The sequence below is a fragment of the Equus asinus genome, chromosome 1, assembly GCF_041296235.1.
Source record: "Equus asinus isolate D_3611 breed Donkey chromosome 1, EquAss-T2T_v2, whole genome shotgun sequence".
NCBI classification, from domain to species: Eukaryota; Metazoa; Chordata; class Mammalia; order Perissodactyla; family Equidae; genus Equus; species Equus asinus.
The window spans coordinates 188,503,213-188,518,242 of NC_091790.1; positions in this window are offsets into that span (position 1 = coordinate 188,503,213).

The window sequence follows — 15,030 nt, forward strand, 5'->3', positions numbered from 1 at the left end:
TGGTCCTGGAGAACCAACTGGGGAGCTTTGAAAATTACTGACGTCTAGCTCTACCCGAGAAATGTTAGTTTATTGGACTGGGGTGCAGCCCAGGCATTGCTAGTTCTTTTTAAAGCATACCAGAGGAGACGCACTGGCCCAGGTTGACTGCCCTGGGAGTGTCTCCTGCCTCATGAGAACTATGGCAAAGTCCACTGGTGGGGATGTGAAACAGGGCCACAGTGGGGGCTCTTGCCCATTGCTACTACCCTGTCTCCTCCACACTCTTTATTCTCCTGCCTTGTAGCATTGGCCCTTGGCTATAGATTGTCTTGCATCTATTGCCTATAATTTTGTGCTTCTGATTTCCAGGTGCCTGCTAGTCCCTCCCCAGCCTGCTCTGACTCCAGAAATTTGTATTTGCCTTCTGAGTCCTTGTCCACTCTGTTGCAAACTCTGGCTTCATGATTCCCTAGCTGCCTTTGCAAGCTCCTTTAGCTGCACTGACTTGAGGCAGATGTCTAACTCAGCCCTCTTAGTTGGGGCAACAAGCTGGGGCCTCTCCACGGGTGGCCCCTGAATATATTTGTTCAGCATGTGACTTCTGTGAGATGGGATGAGATCCAGGCCTATCTATCTAGATAGTAGTCTTCTTGTTTTGGGAAACATCAGTAGTGTGATTCTGAATCAGACCAGATTGGGTCTGAATCCTGAGCAGAGAAGTCACAATAGAGGGTGAGAGAAGAGGCCTAGGTGGCCAGGAGCCAGGTTCCCAAGCAAGGGTCTGGGATATGGAACAGAAGAACATTATAAAGGGGAAGGGGAAGAGAAATAAATGACAAGTATTACAATCTATTCTCGTTAACCAATGTTAGCATCGGTTACTGTAACTCGTACAACTGTCGCTATCGTTTTTAAATTCTGCAACGTGTCTTCTTTGCGACTTTTTAATAGCACCCTTGTCTCAAAGTACAAGTACAGAATGGAAGTGTAAATTTTTTAAATGTCAACAAAATAACACATATATTCTCATTTGCAACAATTCAAATATTAAAAGTAAACTAAAACCTACTATTGATTTCCATTCCTAATCCCATTTGGCTCCTAGAGGCACCTCTGTTAACAGAGGTGTAGTCCTTCCAGTGCTTTTACATAGAAAAAAATACATACATATATGATATTGATGCGTGAATGTGTATGAGAGTGATTTATGTATCTGGCATCATACCATATATATCATTATGAAACTTAGTTTTTTCACTCAACAGTCTTTAATGGAGATCTTTCATTTCACTGCCTGCAGATCTATCTCAGTCTACTCAACTACTAAACTCTGTGTACAACAAGATGTTTCTAATTTGTGTGATTACAAACAATTCTGCAATGCATCGCCTGTATGCGTGAGTGAAGGTTTCTTTAGGATAGAACAGGAGAAGTAGAATTCCCAGGTCATAGAGTACGCACAGTTTACTTTACATATAGTCTATTCACATTCACACTTTCCCTAGGAAGGCAAGAGAAGAGCGTTTCACCATACCCCAGCCAACACTGATGTTTCAAATTCCGTCAGTCTGAAGTGGTATTTCTTGGCATGAAATGCTTTTTCATTATTGGTATGGTGACAATATGCTTCATTATTGTTCCAGTTTGCATTTCTTTGATTACAAGTGAGATTGAACATCTTCGTACATGCTTACTGTTACTCCCATTTCCTACTCTACGAATCCGCTTTTCACGTCCTTCGCTCGCTTTTCCATCGGGTGGCTTATCAATCTTTTCCTCTTGTTGATATAGGAGTGCTTTATATATTATGGTTTTGATGAAGGTGACTCCAGGGACCGAGTGTAGTCTACCTGAATGGCTCCCCCTGGTGGTGTGCAGTGAACAGCCTGTACAGCCGTACCTGGCGGTTCTCAATCTTTTGTTTGTGATGAATTATGTAAATATTTTATCCTTAATCAGTCTCCTGTCTTTTAACTTTGCTTGTGTTATTTTTCGCAGTGGCGAAGTCATTTATTTTTTTTAGTCATATCTATCGGTCTTTTCCTTTATGTTGTTTGCCTTCTCAGTCTTGTTTAAAATGGTCTTTCCTACCCAAGGTAATAAAACATTTTCCTGTACTTCCTCTGATTGTTTTCACAGTTTTCTAATGCTTATACCTTTAATGAATGTAAAAATTATGAGTGAATGATGTGAAATAGTCATCTAAACATTATTTTTTTCCTAACAGATAACCAATAGTCTCAACAAATTATTGAATAGCTATCCTTTCACCTTATCTAAAATACTACCTTTATTATATACTATTTTTCCTCTATTCATGAGCACATTTTGGGCCTTTACATTCTGTTCTTATGATTAAAATAATATTGGAGAAAGTATTTATTTATCTACACTAGTCAAATGTTATCACTATTAAAAAGTGAGTGGTTGAGATTGAGATAAAAATCCACTCCATATTGGCTATAGTCCATAGCATACAACTTGATGTTATAATAAACTATGTATTATAAATTATGTGGAGTTCTCACTTCTGAAAGAAGGCTCAGTAGGTCTCGATAATCCATTTGTCATCTTGATAAATCCCCCACATGAAAGACCCCCGTCTAGATCCTCTTATAAATATATCGTTAGAACTGGTGGATCTTGCATGATTCTTAGACACAAGATCCTGGTGCCCGGTTAAACAACCACTTCTTTTATTTCTTCCTTTGTATTGTGTTTGACTTGAAAACTCTTGACTTGATTTGACCACATACATAGTGAATTAATAAAAATTAATATAGGGCCGGCCCAGTCATGTAGTGGTTAAGTCTGGAGCACTCCATTTCCTCTGCCCAGGTTCACAGGTTCGGATGCTGGGCACAGACCTACACTATTTGTCAAGCCATGCTGTGGTGGCAACCCACATACGAAATAGAAGAAGATTGGCACAGATGTTAGCTCAGGGGTAATCATCCTCAAGCAAAAAAAGAAGAAGATTGGCAAGAGATTTAAACTCGGAGTGAATCTTCCTCACCAAAAAAAAAAATAGAAAGAAAAAACTAATTAATGTATCTTTTAACTTTAAATGAATTGATCACTTGCAACAAAAGTGCAAAGATATTATAAACGTGTGAGCTTTTCCATGGGGCTGTGAGAACCTTGAATGCAGGATGCTGACAAACAGTAGGCACTGAATAAATATTTGCAGGATGAATGAAACCAGTACTAGGCTTAACTTTTAAAGCATCATTTGTGCTTTCTCTTTTCTAGGCACTTTGCTGGTTTGCTTTATTCAGAGTTGTTGCTTTGCTTTCACTGGTTTAAGACATATAATATTAGAACTTGGCATGAATCTGGCTTTCTTAGCCAGAAAACTTTGAGTCAATCTAATTCTTTTCTTTGGGATTTATTTAAACCAAGACTTAGTTATTTGGTTATTGGTTTAAAAAAAACAACCTGAAGTATAAATCTTATTGTCCCTATTTGCTTTCCATTTGGACCAATTGGATGAAAACTACGCTTACTTTACCCTCTCTTCTCTCCAGGTAGCACTATCTACATGGAATAGAATGTGAATGACTCCCTCTGGAGTTGGGCCGAGCACAGTACTGCCCTCCTTCCACCCAACCCCCATTCTCTGTTTATATTTTTCTAATCAGAAAGAACCTCTTGGCTCTGATTCCCTGCTATCTGCTGTATGCTGGCTGGTAGATGCCTAGACTCCGTGGCTCTGTGTCCCTTGAAAACCTCATTCTGCATACTGCAAAGGTTATTCATGAAATTAGCCCAGAGACTTCTAGCAGTTTCCAGACCTGAGTTCTTATCAGAGCTTTTCTTAAAAGAGTTCAAATGGTCTCCTTTGTGACCATTTAAAAAATATGGCCTACAGTAAAACCCTTTTTGAATGGCTGTATAGGATGATAGCTTGCTCACTCACACAAGGCATAGGACTGTTCACTACGCATGAACGTCTGTTTGACAACAATGGGAGGTCTACTTCTGAGTCAAACTGTGGCACAGAGATTCTGTTCAGTGTAGCAAGCATAGTCTACATTTACCTACCCAGAAACTTCCCACGGGCATATTCCATGTGCTGGTGTTTTTAAGTGATACTGGCTTATTCAGACTGTCGTGTGAAATTCTGTTCTTCTTTCTTAAACCATGTGTGAGATTACGCAATGTCAAAGAGAAAACTCCAAGACTCATAAATTCTTAGAACTGAAAATGGCTTCTAGTCTAACCATCTCATTTTAGAACTAGGATGACTTCTTGGTTGACTTGACTTGATTATATATATTAATTATATTAATTATTAATTATATTAATAGGAAATAAATGAAAATTAATTAATATACATTTAAATGTATATTACATGTATTTAAATGTACTGTAAATGAATTGATCATTTAGAATGAGTCCAAAGATATTTACAAACACATGAAGTTAGCTCTCTTTTCTTTAAAATATCCATAGCACCTATTTTCTGTGTGTGAGTCTGTGTATGCGTGTGTGCAATTATAAGAACGTGAGGGTGGAAAGGTTGCTAATTACCACCCATTAGACTGATAGGAATGGTTAAAATGTGGAACACTTTCCAGCTACATGTGGAATTCTGGCTGGCTGCTTTTTAACTTCAAAGTCTGTTTTATTTTGTGAAACAGTTTCTTATCACATTTATTTATTATTTCTCAAAGGGATGCTGGGAAGGAGACTGCGTTTATTGCTATTCTCATGTTGACATGTGAGAAAACTGAGTTCACATAAAGCTTGACATTTTCTTCCTGGAAATATGTACTTAACCCACAGACCCGGTCGGCTCTCTGTCACTCAGTTCAGCATCGTTTTCTAGTCCCTTATCTTCTAGCTCTAGGGCTTTTCACACAGATGAAACTGATGTCACATGGCAATTCCCAAAATCAAGGGTTGTTTAAAAATCCCCGTGGGACACTGGATTGGCTTATCCCTGTTTGGCTGGAAATGCATGTGTACAAGACGATACTTATAAACTTAGGAAGAAGGTATGCAATACAAAAAATGCATGCTTAATAGAACAGAGTGGTTGCCTACAGTGGGGAGAAGTGAAAAAAGAAGATGTTATGAAAACAGCAACGAGTTTTGTTTTTGCTTCTCCCCACCCTATCCCTTGCCTCAACTCAGTTTTCCAAAAGCTATCTTATTCCGACATTTAAGAAAGACTTTAATGTTTTCCTCTCCGCACACAGTGGAATTTCACCAATCTCTTTGGAATGACAAGTATCAGAAAAAGTTCTGTGGCGGCTAAAACCACTGTTCCATAATCTATCAAGAGTCAAGATCTCATAGAAAGAAAACTTGCAGTAAATTAACTTAAAGTTAAAAAAATAAAACTGGCAGCCAGGAGGCCACTGGGGTTTTCATCTCAGTTCTGAGCTGATGATGCTAATCGCTCACAGCTAAGTACCTCTTCACAGTTTATAAAGCATGTCCACATGGATTCATCTGTTTGATCTTCATATCAACTCTTCAAGGCGGCTGTTTTACAAATGAGAAAACTAAAACTCAGAGAGCTTAAATGACTTACTAATGTTGCCTAACTTGTCAGCTGTACTCTGTCTGTGTTCTGAGGGTGGCTTCTTAACCTGTTTGTGCTTCTCATAAGCAAACATTATGACATCTGCCAATTAACTTTATTGGAATGTATAAGAGAAAAGCGATGATAATATGGGTGACATGGCTATTTGGAATAAAAATGCTAAATAAATTAAGTAATCCATAATAATAAAGTTATTTTATAAATTAATATAGTTGATGGATTAATTATAATTATTAAAGTATCAAATGTATTAATACAATAGCTATATTATATTAGAGTAATTTATTATAGTATTAAACAAATTAATACATAATTTGTTTATATGTAAATAAATTAATACATAATATGTGTGTGTATAGATAGATAGATAGTTATCATTATTTGTATGTTTAGTTTATTACTACTTTTGAAATATTTGCAACCAGGATTTTGCAGCTTATAAAATGTCTTAAAAGGATGAGAACACCCAAACTGGATCCCCACCATCTGGCATCCTTCTCTATGAGTTTCCCAAGGGAAATAATATGTACAGCATCCAGTGTCGGGCAAAGGATCATTTAACCTATTAGCTAGACCCTTGGCCCCAGTCTTGGACTATCTGCCAAGTGAGCTCGGCTGGACTCAATCGAATCTACAATTGAATGTTGGATCTTCTCACTCCATTGAGGAAGAAAGGCTAGTCCAAAGTCCACCAGCCAGAAAAATGAAGAGGAAGTGTATGAAGAGGGAGAAAAAGAGAGGAGTGGCCTGGTGCTTCCTGAGTATAGCCCCAGCTCTCCTTAATACTCCAGCTTGGCAAAGGTAGAGCATCTGACCCCAGATAGATCTGCTCTGAGGCTTTAGCCCCTAGTGCCTAGATGTAGCCCAGTCTGTCTCTTTGAACTTGACCAATCCCTAGCATGTGTTTCTTCGAGTGTTAGAGTGCCGGATCGGAAGAGGTGCTGAAAGCTCTCTTAGCTAACAGTTTCCAAAGTAAGAAGAATCTCAAAATTTGGGAATGGTATCAGGAAGTTGAATTCTCTAAAACTCATTCATTCATTTCCTAACATTTCGTGTTAGGCATTATACCAGGTACTGGGATACAGAGATGAGCATTTGCTTATATAGACAGACAGATAGACAGACGTGAATGATCAATTTAAATGAAGACTTCCCAGGAATTATCCATTCAATATGGTGATTAAGAGATAGAGGTGATCTTTCTAACGAGATAATTTCTAAGGACATAGATTCATATGGAATACCAGGAGATACTCGATTTAAAATAGTACATACTCTTGAGAGCTAAAACTTGAAAGAAGGCAATGTAGACGGCATGCCAGGCACAGAGAAGCCTAGTGTTTTAGAGCTTTAGAAAAAAGAATCTTCCAATATTCTTCCAGTGCTATTTTAGGAGAAGCTCTCCCATCAATGGGATCTAATTCTTCAGACAGAAATATTCCTAAACAGGAGCAATTTATCAGCCATTACAGATTGCTGGAATCATCCTTTTGAATTGGCCAGCCTCTTAGGCTTTGAATCAAAACTTCCCTAACACTTCCTTTCCGTGTCCTGAGGGGAGCTGCCCATTAGACAGGAGCCTTGGTTCAAATGCCCGCCTCAATTTTCTGTCTCAGAATATATTTCCCACTTTAGGTTAATAATTCGGCACTCTAGTTTCTAAATCAACTCTAGCCATACCCATTTGTTTGCTATTTTTATTATGGCTATTACTTCCCTGCCTTCCAGAAGAATCATGTGAACCAAATGTCCCCAAAAGTCCATACATGGATAGTTCTGTTTGAGGTATGCCTGGTATGCATGAGCATGTGGGAGGACTGTGGTCCTCGGTTCCCTTCCCCCAGCCACCTGTACCTCTTAATTAGGGTAGCAGCAACAAGGCTTCAGGGTTCCTGGCCTAGACCCGAGCCCACACACACCACTCCCCAGCAGTGACGAATTCTCCATTCTGGTACATCTGGATATATCTGGGTTTGTATACAGCTAAATATAAATAGTTTTCGTCAAGATATCTTAATACTTTGTTTGCTTATATTTTTAAATTCTGGCCCAAAAAGGCAGTGTTGAGAGAGAGAGGGAGACAAATAAGCATGCTATATGGCTCATAATTTTTTTGGGGGGGAAGAGGGTGAGGAAGGTTGGCCCTGTGTCAATCTGTGCCAATTGGCACATCTGTGCCAATCTTCCTCTATTTTGTATGAGGGACACCGCCACAGTGTGGCTTGGTGAGCAGTGTATAGGTCTGCGCCTGAGATCTGAACCAGTGAATCCTGGGCCGCTGAAGTGGAGTGTGTGAACTTAACCACTACGCCACCGGACTGACCCCTATGGCTTGTAATTTTAAGATATGGCCCCTAGTTTTAAAAGTTCTGCCTGTCTTGTTTACCACTGTGTCACTAGAACCTAACAGAGTTAACAACACATAACAGACACTCAAGAAATAGTTGTTAATTATTCATTAATTAACTATTAATTAAATAAGTCATTAATTAATCTAGGATGTATGTATCTACATCAAATCAAATAATTCAAGTCAGTAGTTGATAAATAGGAAATGAGTGGGTCTGACAGCAGATTTCATAGGTAGTCCGAGAAGGGTCATCCACTAAGGGCTTCTGTCTTAGCGATGGCTTTCAGGCCGGTCTGGATCCATCGGAAAGGACTCAGGTAAGTAGGGATGAAGGGCAAGAAGCAGAGTGACTGAAGTCACAGAGGCAGGAGGTGCGTTCCATGATCAGAGTGGCAGGGGAGTGGTTTTGTGGCAGAAATCATAAGACAGGCACGAATGGTGATTGTAGATCACTATCAAATACTAAGCCAAGTTTTCACTTTATCTTTTTGGTAGTAAGATCTTATTGAAGATTTCTGAGCAAAAGAATTCATGATGAAAGCAAAAGTTCAGGGCTAAATATGTATTTTTATTTGTCCTATCAGAAGAGGCAATTGCTGAAAACATGAGAGCAAATGAGTTTTTTTTAAACCCCACTAAGACAAAAATGACCTCTCCCTTCTCTGTTGCCCAGTGTGACCCTCACTGTACAGAATTTTTATGGCAACACCTGCCCCACTTTACTGCACTTATGTGAATATATATGTCTGCCAGCAAAAGACAAGCCCGTTTTAGGGGAAGGGGAGGTACAGTGTCTTACACAATGTTGCTGTAGTCCCAATATTGAGAAAAGTTTTGGTATGGGGAAGGTACTTCATAAATGTTTGTCCCATAAGTAAATAAATGAGCATTTAGTTCACAAAGCTACTTTGCATATATTTTATCTCATTAATTCTTATGTCTGCCCTGTGAAGTAGATATTATTATTCCCTAAGAGACAGATCAGACCTGGGCACTGGAGGTGTGTCCACACTGAGGGAAAAGAAAGAACAAATGGAAAAATCAAAGATGCCCGAGAGGCAGGACAACAACCTCAGTGGCAGGAGCTACGGGCATGAAGAAGTTCTGCAAAAGGGTTCAGCTACCCAGGGGTCTCAGTCAGAACCGCTCAGAAGAGAGACGGGGCTGAAGTTAAAATGTCCAGGGACCAAGGAGAAGTGAGGTCATGGAAGAAGTTGGGGAGCTGCATTATAAACCAATCATTTGGAGAAATTTGATACTAAAAGAAAAGAGAAAAATGAAGCTAAAAGAAACAAGAGTCAGGCAACCGTATTTTCCCCCCAAGCCTTGGGCATGTTTACAGACAGAGGGCAGTGACCAATGGAGAAAGAGGAAAGCACGAGGGAGCACAAGATGAAATGAAGCTGAAAAGCACAAGGGAAGGCTGGGAAAGAGAAGAGATGGAGAAGCTACAAAGATAACTGAGGTCTCACGCACTCTTTCTCTCTGTGATGTAAAATGGTCAAACCTCCAGCAGACCTTGGTTAGTGGGTAGATGCATCTACACTACAGTTAGCTTGCTTGTTCCAAACAGCCATCTTTCCCAAAATATTACCAGACTCAGGTATCTCTTTGAAAACATGTTTTCTCTTTTTTTAGATCTTAAAAATAGTTTGCCCCCCAGGAGAAATCACTGCCTCTCAGATGACAGTCTGCAAGGCCAAAGCTACAGAACCTCACCCAAAATAGATCAAATATTTTAAATGTTTTCTTATTTGCACCCTTCACAAGTATGCCTGCAATGCAAAGCCAATTATGAGATCGGCTTTTTTTTTTTTTTTTATGAAATGAGTGAAGGATATGTTTTCTGGTTGGGAGGGGACACCAGGTCTCACCACATGGTCTTGGTTGGGTTTCAGACAGCCTTCATTAAGCATGGGACAGGAAAAGGAGACAAACACAGCTGGGTAAACACATGGAGAGCAAGGGGGTCTTTCTTAGCACTTGTCATCTCAGAGACCATCTTGTGCACATGTCTGAGCTTCCTATTACAACAGCTGTTCTTTAAAAGCAGACGAGGTGTTCCTACAAGATTATAAAAGACACAGAGGCTAACCCTAAGCCTTACAGCTAATAGATGCTGTAAGGTCTGGTCAAGCAACCAGAGGTTGGTTGGTTGAATGAATGAACGAATGAATGAATAAACAGAACTATCTAAGAAAAATCCAGTTACAGCTCTGAGTGACTCAGATACCCAGTGGAAACCAAGAGGAATTTCTCATGGATGGAACCTTTTTGCTTTCTCTGAGGTAGAGCCAATCCAATAGAAATGCATATGGGAAGAGTGGAAACCATAGAAACACCCAATTATCCTCCCTAGCTCAAGAAATAAGGGGACAGAGATTTCCTGTAGGGAGACTGAGGGAAGTGGCCACTCCTGTTCAGTGGAAGTGGGGAAAGGTAACATTTGTCTCAGATGCTTCTTCATCCACACTGGTCTTCTCTGATCACACCCTCCTTCCATTTCGTCAGATTCTCACCCTTATCCTAGGCCACAAATGCCCTCTTCTTCTACCTGGTGCCCCATCAAAATGGATCAGTGCAGGCTCTCGCTTCATCTGCACCCTATTCATAAAACAACTGGCATTAAGGCACTAAGGCAGGCAATGGCTTAAGGTATTAGCTCTTAAAGAGTAACTATTGATTCTCTGGTGTCAAAGCCTTAGTACTAATGTGTGACTGAGTTGAGGTCTTTACCTTCAGGGCAAGTCCCCCCTCTCTGTTAGTCAGGCTGCCCTGGGTGAGCGGTATTGCTGGTCTGAGGACAAAGAAGGGCAGCGGTTTTTCCCAGTGTCACACAGGTGACCAGATACTAGTGCCGTGGGGAGAGAATTCTCAGTGGATAGCATATTTAAAAAAAAAAAAAAAGTTCAAGGATAATATGAAACCTGTGTACATGCTCTGCAGAATTAACAAATGTAATGTTTGTCATAATTACTTCGGATCTTCTTTTACACATTGCAGATAAATTTTAAGTTTCTTCATTTTGTGACCAGTACCACCCTCTCCCCTTCTTATGGGCACCACTATGTTGAATTTGGTGTGGTTCTAGTCTACCGTTACTTGTCTCCATGAATAATTCATGTGAAAGGAATCGTTCCAACTGAAATTTGTGGTTTTCCCCCACACAACATGTTTTTGAGATTCAAGTACATCTTGCTCATTAATTTTATCCACTATATAGTATTCTATCCTATACCATAGTTTATGGAGCCTTCCCTCCACTGATCGCTATTGGGATTTTTGTCAACATTACCACTGTTACAGACAATATTCTAACGACCTGCCTTTCACATGTCTCCTTACTAAAGTTTCCTAACAGGATATGCCTAAAAATAGGATGCTGAATAAGGAATGCACATGTTGAACAGCACTAGATATTGCCAAATCACTCTACCAAGTGAACGTACCAATTTGTGTTCTCATCCAAAATGTGTAAGAATTTCTTTCTGCACATTATCAACAACATGTAGTTTTGCAAGACTAAATGTCTTTTTCTTTACCAATTTGAGGCTGTGAACTGGTATCAATGTTTTAACTTGCATTGTCCTGATTGATAATGAGATTGAGCACCATTTCAAGGCTTTTGGCCTTTGCATTTTCTCTTCTGTGAATCGTTATACCTGTTCCCATTTTTATTAGGTTCTCTCTCTCTCTTCACCTGTCAATCGACTTTTAGGCATTCTTCGATAGTCTAGATTTCAATCCTTTGCTCTATACATTGCGCATTTTCTCTTGGCTTGCCTTTTCACTTTGTGTGTGGTGACTTTTGTTGAAAAAAGTTTTTACATTTTGAAGTAACAAAATTTTTGGTTTAACTAAATTTCTTTAGTTTTTGCATAATGTATAAAGATCAGTTAGCTTTTTCTTGGTGAAAAATGCTCCAAAATCTCAGTGGCTTACAATAGCAAACACTTATATCTTACTCTTTTTACATGAGACCTAGGTCAATAGCAACTCTGCTGGTCCTGGCTGGGCTCACCGGCCCAGCACAACTCCGTGTGTCTCCTTGTTCTGGAACTCAAGCTGAAGAGCAGCCACGATCTGGGGTATATTGGTTTCCTGCCCTCCTGTAATCAAGTACCACAAACTAGGTGGCTTGAAACAACAGAAATTTATTCTCTCTCAGTACTGGAGGCCAGGAGTCCAAAATCAAGGGATTGACAGGGGTGTTAGCTTTTTCTGGAGGCTTTGAGAAAGAATCTGTTCCATCCTTATTCCTAGCTTCTGGGGGTCACTGGCAATCCTTAGCTTGTAGATGTACCACTCTAATCTCTGCCTCTGTCTTCACACCCTGTTCTCCTCTGTGTCTTGTGTGTCTCAGTTCTCCCTTGGCCTTTTTCTTAGTAGAACACTTGTCGTAGGATTTAGGGCCCACCTAGATAATCCAGTGTGATCTCACCTCGAGATCCTTAACTTAATTACATCTTCAAAGACCCTATTTCCAAATAAGATCACCTTTACAGGTTCTGGATGAATGTATCTTTTGGGGGACCACCATTCAATTCACACCATGGGACATGTTGTTATCACGGCAAAGGGCAGAGGCTCAAGGATAAAAGAAAAGGTGTGATGCCTTCAATGCCTCCACTCCCAATAGGCACACCATCACTACCGGCTACATCCCATTGGTCAAAGCAAATGACAGGTTAAGTCCACCTACTGAGGGCACTGCCAAGACACGTGGCAAAAATGTGAATGTTTAATCTCATTAAAAGAGGAAGTGAATGTTGTCTACAATACTCTAATCTATCACAAGCTGCATTATTTTTAAAGTCAGATAATACTATATGGCTTTTAAGAAAAGCAGTCATCATTGACCCCACCCATTCCTATAATTGACCCTCCCTCTAAGCAATGGCTCTGAACTCCTTTGCAGTCTCCTTTTCTGGGCTTTAAATGCTGGAAAGTCAGTCCCCACACCTCTTCTCTTCACTGTTTGCACTCGCTCAGGTAACTTATTCCTGTTTTAAAATACTATCTATAAATGGATGACTCTCAAATGTGTACTCAAGCCTCATCCTTCTCCCAGATTTGTATATCCCACTACCTAGCTGCACTTCCACTTGAATGGCTTTTGTCATCTTAATAGGCCTAAAATCTGTCTAATTGATTCCCATATTTCCTTGCAGATCTACACCTCCCTCAGGGGTCCTCGTTTTATTAAATAACGCTATCATTCACTCAGTTATTCAGGCCAAAAAAGGAGACATCCTTGATTCCTCTCTTTTTCTCACATCCCTCATCCAAACCATCAGTGAGCCTTGATGTACCCAAAATTCAGTACTTTCTCAGCCCCACAACCACAACTGGCCTGGTCCAAGCCAGCACCTCCAGCCTATGAGGAGGCAATAGCTTCCTCCTGCTTCTCCTCTTCCAATCTCACTGCCTATTCTACACATCACAGCCAAAGTGATTTTTCCCTCTGCTCAAACTCCTTCAATGACCTTCCATCTTAGAACAAAACCCAAAGTTCTTACCATGGCTACAAGGCTCTGGATGATCTGATCTGCTGTTGGTGATCACTCCTCCCCAGTTACTCTGAAATCTTCATTGTCCCTTTAATGTGTACCTGCTATGCTTGGTGTTGGGAATGCCCTTCCTTCATCCATCTCACATTGCTCCTTCATTTTACTCACTTAGAGAGGACTTCTTGATTTTCTCTAGTTCTTTACCCTTTCTTATTTTTTCTTTTAGCCCTTTCCACTGCCTGACATTATACACTTATGTATTAGTTCATGCGTTTATCTGTCTCCTTCCATCAAAATGTATTTGTTCAGAACGCCTAGAACAGGCCCTGGCATGTGGTAGACACTCAATAAATATTCACTCAGTGAACGAATGAACTATTTGGGGGGAGATTTTTTTTGTGGTATTTATTTTTGTATTCCTAAATAATATGCTAATTCAACTATTTATTAAAATTTCAATAGTAGCTATTAGCTATTGATTTCCTGCTAAACAAAACGAAGGTCTAGATCTCTTATCCACAATCATCCTACTAACATGTTCTTGCTCGTTATCCTCTGAAACTAATGACATCATCATTGTTTTGGTAAAATCCATTTACATTATTATGACTGTGTAAATTTTTCTCATGGTTGAACTATATAGTGTACAATGATCACTTTTTCTGTCTCATACAAACATTTAGTCTTTCCTGAAATTATAATGAACTCAATCTTACATCTACTTATTTTCTATGTAACTATCACAAATGCTTTCCCCAAGGACAGATCAGGTAATCTATTTGACTTTCCCTTAGAACATCCTTTCTGGAGTCCTCTGCTCTAATATCTACTGGTTGCTTTCTTGACCAGCTATCATCCTAAAATTTTCTTTCACCATCATCATGGGACCACCCTTCACCTGTGTCGTGGGTTTGCATCCTCTATTTCTTGATCTTTGTTTTCCTTCTTGGTTTCTAGTTTCAACCCCAACTTTTTCCCCCCTTTGGATGGAGCATACAACCTCAAGAACTTGATAACTTCAGAATGAAATATGTTTTCATTCATTGTACTGGACGCCCAGTAGGCCCTGTGAATCTGGAAACTCGTATCTTTCAGTTTGGGGAAATTTTCATGTATTTTTCTTTGATTATTTCCTTCCCACCATTTTTTCTGGCCCTTTTTATGGAACACTCAGATACTGGAGTTCTGATTGATTCTCTAATATTCTTATCTTTTTCCCTCCTCTTTTCCATCTTGTCTTTTCCTTCTACTTTTCTGGAAGATTTTTTCTAAACTTTATTTTCCACTTCTTGTATTGAATTTTTATAAATTTCTGCCATAATATTTTTCGTTTATGAGTTCTCTCCTATTCTCTGAAAGGGCCTTTTTAAAGCATCTCCCTAGTTTCATGGCTACAATATCTTCTCTTATCTCTCTGAGAATGGTAATTATAGTTTCCCCGAAGTTATATGGTAATTATAGTTTTCTTGAAGCTTTCTTCCGTTTCTCACCCTGCCTCTCTTCCCTCTGAGTTTCTTTTTTCCATTATTTCCACTGTTTTTCCATCTCGCTTTCAGAGCCTTTCCTTAACTTGATGTTCATATTTAAGAGTGAGGTGCTGAAAAGCTCGTTGGAAGTTCCTGTGCACGAGTTCA